Below are 8,805 nucleotides of genomic sequence, written 5' to 3'. Positions count from 1 at the left end.
TGTGCACAAGGTAGCAACTGCTTACCATCCTTAGACCAATGGGCAAGCCGAGGTGTCTAATAGAGAGATAAAGCACATATTGGAGAAGATAGTCAAGCCTCATAGGAAGGACTGGAGCACCAAACTTGTTGATGCGCTTTGGGCTTATCGGACAGCATACAAGACACCCATCAGAATGAGTCCATTCCGCCTAGTCTATGGCAAAGCTTATCACCTCCCAGTAGAGGTGGAACACAAGGCTTTCTGGGTGGTAAGGGAATGCAACATGGGATTTGAGAAGGCTGGTGATGAAAGGAAGCTGCAACTAGCAGAACTGGAGAACCTTCGACTTGAAGCATATGACAACTCCAGGCTATACAAAGAGAGGGTAAAGGTTGTGCATGACAAGCATATCAAGAGAAGAGAGTTCAGACCTGGGAAGCTAGTTCTCCTTTACAACTTAAGGTTGAGACTCATGCCAGGAAAGCTGCGTTCAAGGTGGGAAGGCCCCTATAGAGTAGAGAAGGCAGAGTCATACGGAGTCTTCCACCTGAGTCATCCTTCAAGTTCCAAATTCATCAAGGTCAATGGCCACTGCTTGAAGCTGTATCATGGTGAGAAGATGAAGCACAACAAGGAGCTGGAGATCTTTCTCTTGGAGGGTCCACCAACAGAAGAAAATTGAGCTTGTGGACCGTCCAACTTAAGGACGTAAAAGCAAAGTGCTAGGTGGGAGACAACCCACCATGGTATGATTGTCCCTTTTTATTCTTAATTTTATTTTATTTTTTTATTAATGTTCATTCATAATTTCTGCATCATCACCTGCATTCTGCATAAAAAAAGGGGTGTTCGACGCGTGCGCGTCCCTAACGCGTGCGCGTCCTGCGTGATTTTGCAACACCAAGGAGGTAAACAGAAAGTTGCGCGGGAGTGGTAAAGGAAGCGTGCTTTGCGCACAAGCAAGCCCACGCGTACGCGTATCTCACGCATGCGCATCGCTTGCGCTTTCAGCAACCCACGCGTAAGCGTCCATGACACGTACGTGACCCTGGAAATCGGCGTAAATAGGGTGCTGAATAGAGAGTTGTGCTGCCCTTGCGCTGGAACTGTGCTAGAGGCACAAATTGACCCACGCGTACGCATCCCTGATGCGTGCGCATCAGTTTCCTATGTGGCTATCCATGCGTACGCGCACGCGTCGTATGTCTTTTTGGCTCTCATGCGTTACAACCCGAGAGTTGTGCATGCACGGGGCTGCATTTGCGCGCTTGGCACAACCCATGTCACGCGTACACATCGCTTAAATATTACGCGACCCACGCGTACGCGTGCTGTACACGTACGCGTTGCATGCGCCGTGTGGTTAGACCAGTACGCCGCCATATTTCAATTATTCCCTCCCCCAATCCTAATTCTTTTTCATTCCTAATTCTTTCTTCATTATTCATTCTTCCTCTCTACTACTTTCTTCCTTCCTTTTTCATCTTTTACCTCAGGTTCTTTTCTTTCTCCCATTTACTCTTTCATTATTCTTTCATTATTTCATAATAATTTATTTTTCTTCTCAATTTTTATTAGCTTAGTTATTTGTGGTTTATTTTTCATTCTTTTTCCATGCATTTTTATGTTGGTATTGGAGTTTTATTTGGATAGTACCTTATTATAATTGAGCTTGTGGATATTATAAGGAGTAATTTGACAATTGACATTTAATTTTTGGCTCTTATATACATTTGGATTCGTTATTTTCATTCCTATTTTAACTTGCACACCAAGTGTTTGTGAAAACGCTCTTATGGCATTTTGAATCCTATTTTCTTTTACTCTTTTACTTGAATGCCTCTTTTTCACAACATTTGTAATCCATATGTATTTGGGATTATCATTCACAATTATCATCATACAAGTGCTCTTTACTTTGGCACGTTTAATCATTAATGCTTGAGTTATGCTTCTCATGCCTGTTTCTGCATGCCATAAACACTCTTGCATCTAATTATTCTGAATTGCTTTCTTGATTTTAATTGATGTCTTACCTACATGTTGTAGCTACCATGTATTTAAGCTATTATCTTTTCCTTGGCATTCATTATCACTTGAAATTTTTTCCCTCCGATTTTTGGTTATATATATTTAGCAATCTTCCTCTTTCTTTCTTCCTTAGGCATGGGTACCAAGAAAGGAAAAGAGAAGGCCACTGACAAGACACCAGCAAGGAGAGGAACCAAGAGAACACCGGCTAAGGCACCACCATCTACTAGTGTCAAGCCACCAATAAAGCGGATAAAGAGGATCATTAAAGTTGATAAAGCAGAGAAAGTCCTTCCCACACGGGACTCCACACGGTTCACTAACTATTACTGCGAGCAGATGTTCCACATCCTAGCTGGGAGGAACTACAATAATGAGCATCTACTCATTGTCCCAACACACTTTGTTGATTTTATGGAGCTCCGAATTGAGAGGAGATAGTGGGGATTTTTGAGGAGGCAGCCGCGAGAGGTCAACCTATCATGGGTAGTTGAATTCTACTCCAACTTCTACTCGCCTACTCTACAGACTGTCTATGTTTGTCAGCAGCAAGTCTCTGTCTCCGAGAGTGCCATAGAGAAAGTACTAGATCTCCCACCTCGCCCAGAGGAATTGGATGCATATCAAGAAGCCTCTCTTAAGCGCCAGATGTATCAGTTTGACTGGGATAGCGTCCTTGGAGTTATAGCCCAACCTAGCAGCACCTGGATCTACGGGCAGCATTGATCAAAACCCAAGAGCATCTCAGCCCAATCACTCACCTTGGAGGCTCGTGTTTGGGCACAGATTATGTCCCACTATATCTTTCTGAGCACTCACGAGTCCACCTTCACAGCATACATGGCTGTTCTCATCTGGTGCGTCCTAACAAAGCAACCTCTCCACCTGTCCCGACTCATCCGGTAGGCAATGGGACATATACAGATTGCGAGTAACCTGCCTTTTCCCGCATTGGTTTCAGATTTAGTCTCTGCAGCAGGTGTTTCCTATCGGGCTAGAGACACAAAGGTCATGATCCCTAGGGCCGACCAATATGTCCCGAATGGGAAGTACATCAGGCCACCAGTTCCCTCTGCGAGCTGGCCTGCAAGCCCATCTTTGGATACTCCTCCTTCTTCTACTCCACCATCATCCACACCACAAGCACCATCCACCAATCAGATGTTCCTTCAGATCCTTGAGAGGTTCGACCGACAAGACCGGCGGATGGAGCAAATGGAGCGCCGTAACAAGCGCCGATACAACTACCTGAAGGAGCTCATTATTGGCATTCACCCACCTCTGGAACAGAAGGACACCCTAGATTCCCCTTCATCTAGTAACACAGGGAGCCATGGCGAACCAGACAACGGAGGCGATGCTTCCAGCCCTACCTTGCTCCTTACTGATGGCACGGAGGACCGTGCCAAGCCTTAAGTGTGGGGAGGTCAGTCCTTGACTTCTGGAGGTAACTTCTCTCTCTTAACACCAACATTTGACTTTTTTTTTCTTTTGTTAGATAGGATAGATTGCATGGTAATAACTGCTTGCATGTATGTTCTGCTTGGTTAAAATAATAAGTTTCTTTTCAAGACCATATTTTATAGTATTTCATTAATTTAAATTGAAAATTTGTGTTAAACTTGTCTGAAGATTGTAATTTGGAACATGAATTATAGCGGAGAACACACAACCTGTGAGATTTTGAGCTTAATTATATGGTTACATTATTTAACCATAATATTTTATTCTTGTGTGTTTTCTTCTTTATGATTGCAATCTATAGTTTGTTCCATTCTATATGTCCATTGTTTAGTGTATTTGCATGCATACATATGATTGAGGCCATCATTTGTTATTAGCTCACTTATCCCAAATAGCCTACCATTTCAATTACCTTTGTTTGCCACTTTGAGCCTTTTAATCCCCATTTGTTCTTTATATTACCACATCACTAGGCTTAAGCAGAAAAATAATTAATTACCTGATTTGAATCTTTGGTTAGCTTAAGATAGTGTGTTAACTAAGTGTGGAGAATTGTGGGAACCTGGGTTAATGGGAATGTGTTATGTTTCTAGCTTATTTGAATATTGGAAATTTGGGTGCATACTCATGTGAGACCAGAAAAACCATATGCATTGATATGTTATGTTTGCTTTCATGTGCAAAAAAAAATTATTACAATATAAATAAATAAATAAATAGGGGACAAAATTACCCCAATGTTAAGTTTAATAAAAGATCAATACATATGTGGTGAAATTAAAGAAAATTTGATACATGAGTATGTGAAATATACAAAAGTGAAATTATGGGTAGCTAGGCATGATTTTAGAATTACATAGAGAGTGTGTGTGAGTGTGTGTTAGGTGAGAGCTTAGGTTAGTCAAAAATTCATATTATAGCTCACTTGGCCATACATATATCCTCACCCTTACCTTAGCCCCATTACAACCTTGAAAATACCTCATGATGTTTGCATTGGTATACTAAATATGTGTTGATTGGTTAGATGAAGAACAAAGTTTTAGAAAGCATGACTAGAGAAGAGTAGAGTGGATTAATCCTAGACACTTGAGCGATTAGAGTGCATATACACTACCAGTGAGGGTTCAATGCTTGATTCTATGTTTCTTGCTTTCATGAGCTATCTTCTTGCAAGTTTACTTGTCTTTCATTGTGTGATTTGAATTAGTGGAATCTGATTTACGTTTGTCTTGAAGAACTTGTTTACTTTTAACCAAGTAGATAGAAACATCTTAGCATATAGTTGCATTCACATACATAGGTTCCATCTCATGAGCCTTACTTTCCCCATTCATTCTTTCTATCTCCTTGAGCTTAGCATGAGGACATGCTAATGTTTAAGTGTGGGGAGATTGATAAACCACTATTTTATGGTTTATCTTGTGCTAATTTGAGTGTTTTTTATCAAGTCTTTGTACACTTATTCATACAATTTGCATAATTTTACAATTCCTTCCTAATTTTGTTCTATAATTGAAAACTTGCTTCCTAGGCCTTTAAAGTGTGTATTTTTAATTTCTCTTTATACCATTCGATGCCGTGATCCATGTGCTAAGTGCTTTCAGGTTATATAGGGCAGGAATGGCTTAAAGGATGGATAGGAAGCTTGCAAAAATGGAAGGAACACAAGAAATAAAGGAGATGACCAGCGAGGATCGATGCGCACGCATGGCTGACGCGTGCGCGTGATTTGGAGATTTTCACAGCGGCGCGTGCGCATACCTGACGTGTATGCATGACTGATGCGTACGCGTGACATGCGCTACGTGCAGAAATCGCAGAAGATGCTGGGGGAGATTTTGGGCTGAGTTTGGACCCAATTTTTGGCCTAGAAACACAGACTAGAGCCAGGGGACAAGCAGAGACTCAACAGACATTCTCATTCGCATGATTTTTAGTTTTTAGTTTTGAATCTTAGAGAAAAACACTACTTCCTCTAGGGTTCTTCACATTCATAGTTTTAGAGTTTTATGCTTTTGATTTGGATATTGAGAAGAGTTACTATCTCTGTTGAAGTTTATATCATTCTAGTTTGTTTCCTTCTTCCCTTACTTTTTAATCACCCATTTACCCTGTTCAGAATTACATATGGATATCTTTGATTTTGGAATTTATTAATGCAAAGAGTTATTTTTACCTTTAATTAATTTTCTGTTATTAGTTTATTTAAATTTCCATGTCTTCTTTTCTTCCTCAATTATCGTTTATGAAAATGGAATTCATGTTAATGGAGTAGACGCCCAACTTGACTTGGGAGTTGATTAAAAGGAGACCCTTGAGTTGGAATACTCAAGTGTTAATTGGAAATTGGAAGTTGTTGGCTGGCTCTCTAGTCACTAACGCTAATCCTTCCATAGGAGAGGATTAGGACTTGTGAATTGGAGCTGGTTCAGTTACTTGACTTTTCTTTATTTGGTAAGGGATAACTAAGTGGAAACAACAACCTCTTACCATTACACTTGGGAAAATCCAACAAGGATAGAACTTCCAATTAATCTTCTCCCAATCAAGGCTTTTTATTTTGAATATATAAAACCTCTCATTAATTTTCATTGATTTAATTTATAATCATTTATTTTTCCGTTCTCCAACTCTAAAAATTCTCAAAAAATTCCTAACCAATAAACTGCACTCTATTGTCAACTCATTGGGAGACGACCTGGGAATTCTACTCCCAGTATTTTATTCTTAATTTGTGACAACCCTTTTTAAATTGATAAGCAGAATTTTCATCAGTTAAGAACTGTACTTGCAACGCTCTTTCACTATAAATTCTTAATCGGTAATTTTCCGCCCGTCAATTGTTGGCGCCATTGCCGAGGAGTTGCAGCAGTGTGCTAAATTATTGGTTGGTGTAAATAATTTTTAAATTTACATATTTGCATATTTTATTTTATTTTATTACCATGAGCTGTATGTTTCTTTCATTGAATGACGTGTTCACTACCTGATCCGAGCTTAGCCGCATTTGATTCTGAAATCAAAAGAACTATTTCACGTATTAGGTGAGCTCGGTGAAGAACGAAACTCTCGCGCAATCTAGAATTTTCACAATTAAATTCGCGTTGTAAGTATAGCTCTAGACCGACAAGAATTCATTTCTTACAAAAGTTTGGTTGTCACAAGTAACAAAACCCAAATGAATTTATAAACCAAAGTATTTAAACCTCGGGTCGTCTTCTCAAGGAATTACAGGGAGGTGTTCTTATTATTAGCTATGGAAAAGGTAGAATTTTAGGTTTTTAAAATAAAGAACAAATAATTTAAATGGCGGGGAAAATAAATTAATAATTAATAAAACTCTTGGCAATGTATGAAAATTTGGAAGTCCTATCCTAGTTATCCTTATCGATGGTGATGAGAATTGAGTTTTAATCCCACTTAGTTAACCTTTACTAAAGCAAAGGAAAGTCAAGTGGACTAATAGTTTGATCCTCAAGTCCTAGCCAACTCCTAAGAAAGGACTAGAGTTATCGGAATTCAATTCAATTAGCAAAAATAACAATTATCAATCACGATAAGTTTGATAACTCAAGAGTCTCCAATTAATCAATTAAATCCAAGAATATAAAAAGCTAAATAAGAATCATAAATCTGAAATACCTCAGTTTATATTAAATAAAGAGAATCCTAACATGAATGGTTCATAAGCCAATTTGGCAACATAAGTAATTAACAAATAAAAGCATTAAAGTATCTGAAAGTAAAAGAGAAATATAAAGTAAAAAGAATATTGAACCTATGACTGAAGATGAATTGAACTAAACTAATAGAAATCCTAAAATCCTAAATCCTAAGAGAGAGGAGAGAACCTCTCTCTCTCTAAAAACTACATCTAAATCATGAAAAGTGAATAATGGAAGACATGTTCATGAATGGATGTATTCTCCCACTTTATAACCTCTAATCTGTGTTTTCTGGACTTGGATCTGGGCCAAAAGGGTTTCAGAAATCGCTGGGGGCATTTTCTGCAGTTTCTGCACGTGGCGTATGTCACGCGTCCGCGTGGGTCACGCGGTCGCGTCATCTGAGAGTTTTCCTTTTCACGTGTTCGCTTCGGTCACACGTACGCATTATTTGCGTTCTGCTCAAGGCACGCGTCCGCGTCAGTCACGCGTTCGCGTCGCTGCCTTTTCGCGCTAGGCATGCGGCCGCGTCGTCCATGCGTTCGCGTCGCTGCCCTTTTCTTCAAAACTCCATTTCCGTGCTTTCCTTCCATTTTTGTATGTTTCCTTTCTATCCTCTAAGCCATTCCTGCCTTGGGAGATCTGAAAATACTTAACACACAAATCACGGCATCGAATGGTAATAAAGGGTAATTAAAATTAATATTTTTAAAGCATAGAAAACATGTTTTTTTCACATATATCACATAATAAGGAAGGAAAAGTAAAACCATGCAATTCACATGAATACGTGGGTGAAGGATTGAATAAATCACTTAAATTGAGCACAAAATACATCATAAAATATGGGTTTATCACTCAGCGTCGGTTAGCCTCTGAGGGTGGTGAAGTGGTTACTACCAATTCACCAGTCTTATCTGAGAGCGAATCTGAAGCGCCATTTGAGGAAGAAACAAGCTCCTCTTCTACTGATTCTGTTGATTTACATGTAGGTAACATGGCGGAGCCCAAAAGGATTACTCTCCATGAAGCAGGAGCTCCAGACTTTATACTGCAACCGTATCAAGTGCGTCACCCAAATTTGGCTGCAGATTTTGAACTAAAGACTGCGCTAATCAACTTGCTGCCTAAGTTTCATGGCTTACCTACTCAAGAGCCTATCAAGCACCTCAGAAATTTTCAGGCAGCCTTCTCAACTACTAGGCATCATGGTGCAGATGAGACTACTATTTGGCTATATGCCTTCCCGTTTTCTCTTGAGGAAAAGGCAAGGGAGTGGTTCTACACTCAACCTGAAGAAGTTGTTACTAATTGGGATCTGCTTAGAAAATTTAAAGTTGAAATTTGGATTTAGTGAATTTTTTTTAGCAGAAAAATGTAATTTTCTACAAAAAAATGCGTAAGAACGCCTACCGGTAATTTAGCCGGTAATACCAACTTAAGTATGTCTGGTATTGTGCATGAGTAAATAAAATTAGAAAATTATATTTATTAATTTGGAAAGATAAAAAATAAATTAGAATTAAAAATCGAGCACTAATTTTAAAGGTTTTGTCCCAAAATTAGGCAAACGAGCTAAAACGATTGGACCGGGCCCAAGTTGAACCCAAGATCAACATATAAATACCTCATTAATGAGTATTTCATCTCATTTTCTTGC

The sequence above is a fragment of the Arachis ipaensis genome, chromosome B07 (assembly GCF_000816755.2).
Source record: "Arachis ipaensis cultivar K30076 chromosome B07, Araip1.1, whole genome shotgun sequence".
Classification (NCBI taxonomy): Eukaryota; Viridiplantae; Streptophyta; class Magnoliopsida; order Fabales; family Fabaceae; genus Arachis; species Arachis ipaensis.
Note: the sequence above shows the minus strand (reverse complement) of the source record.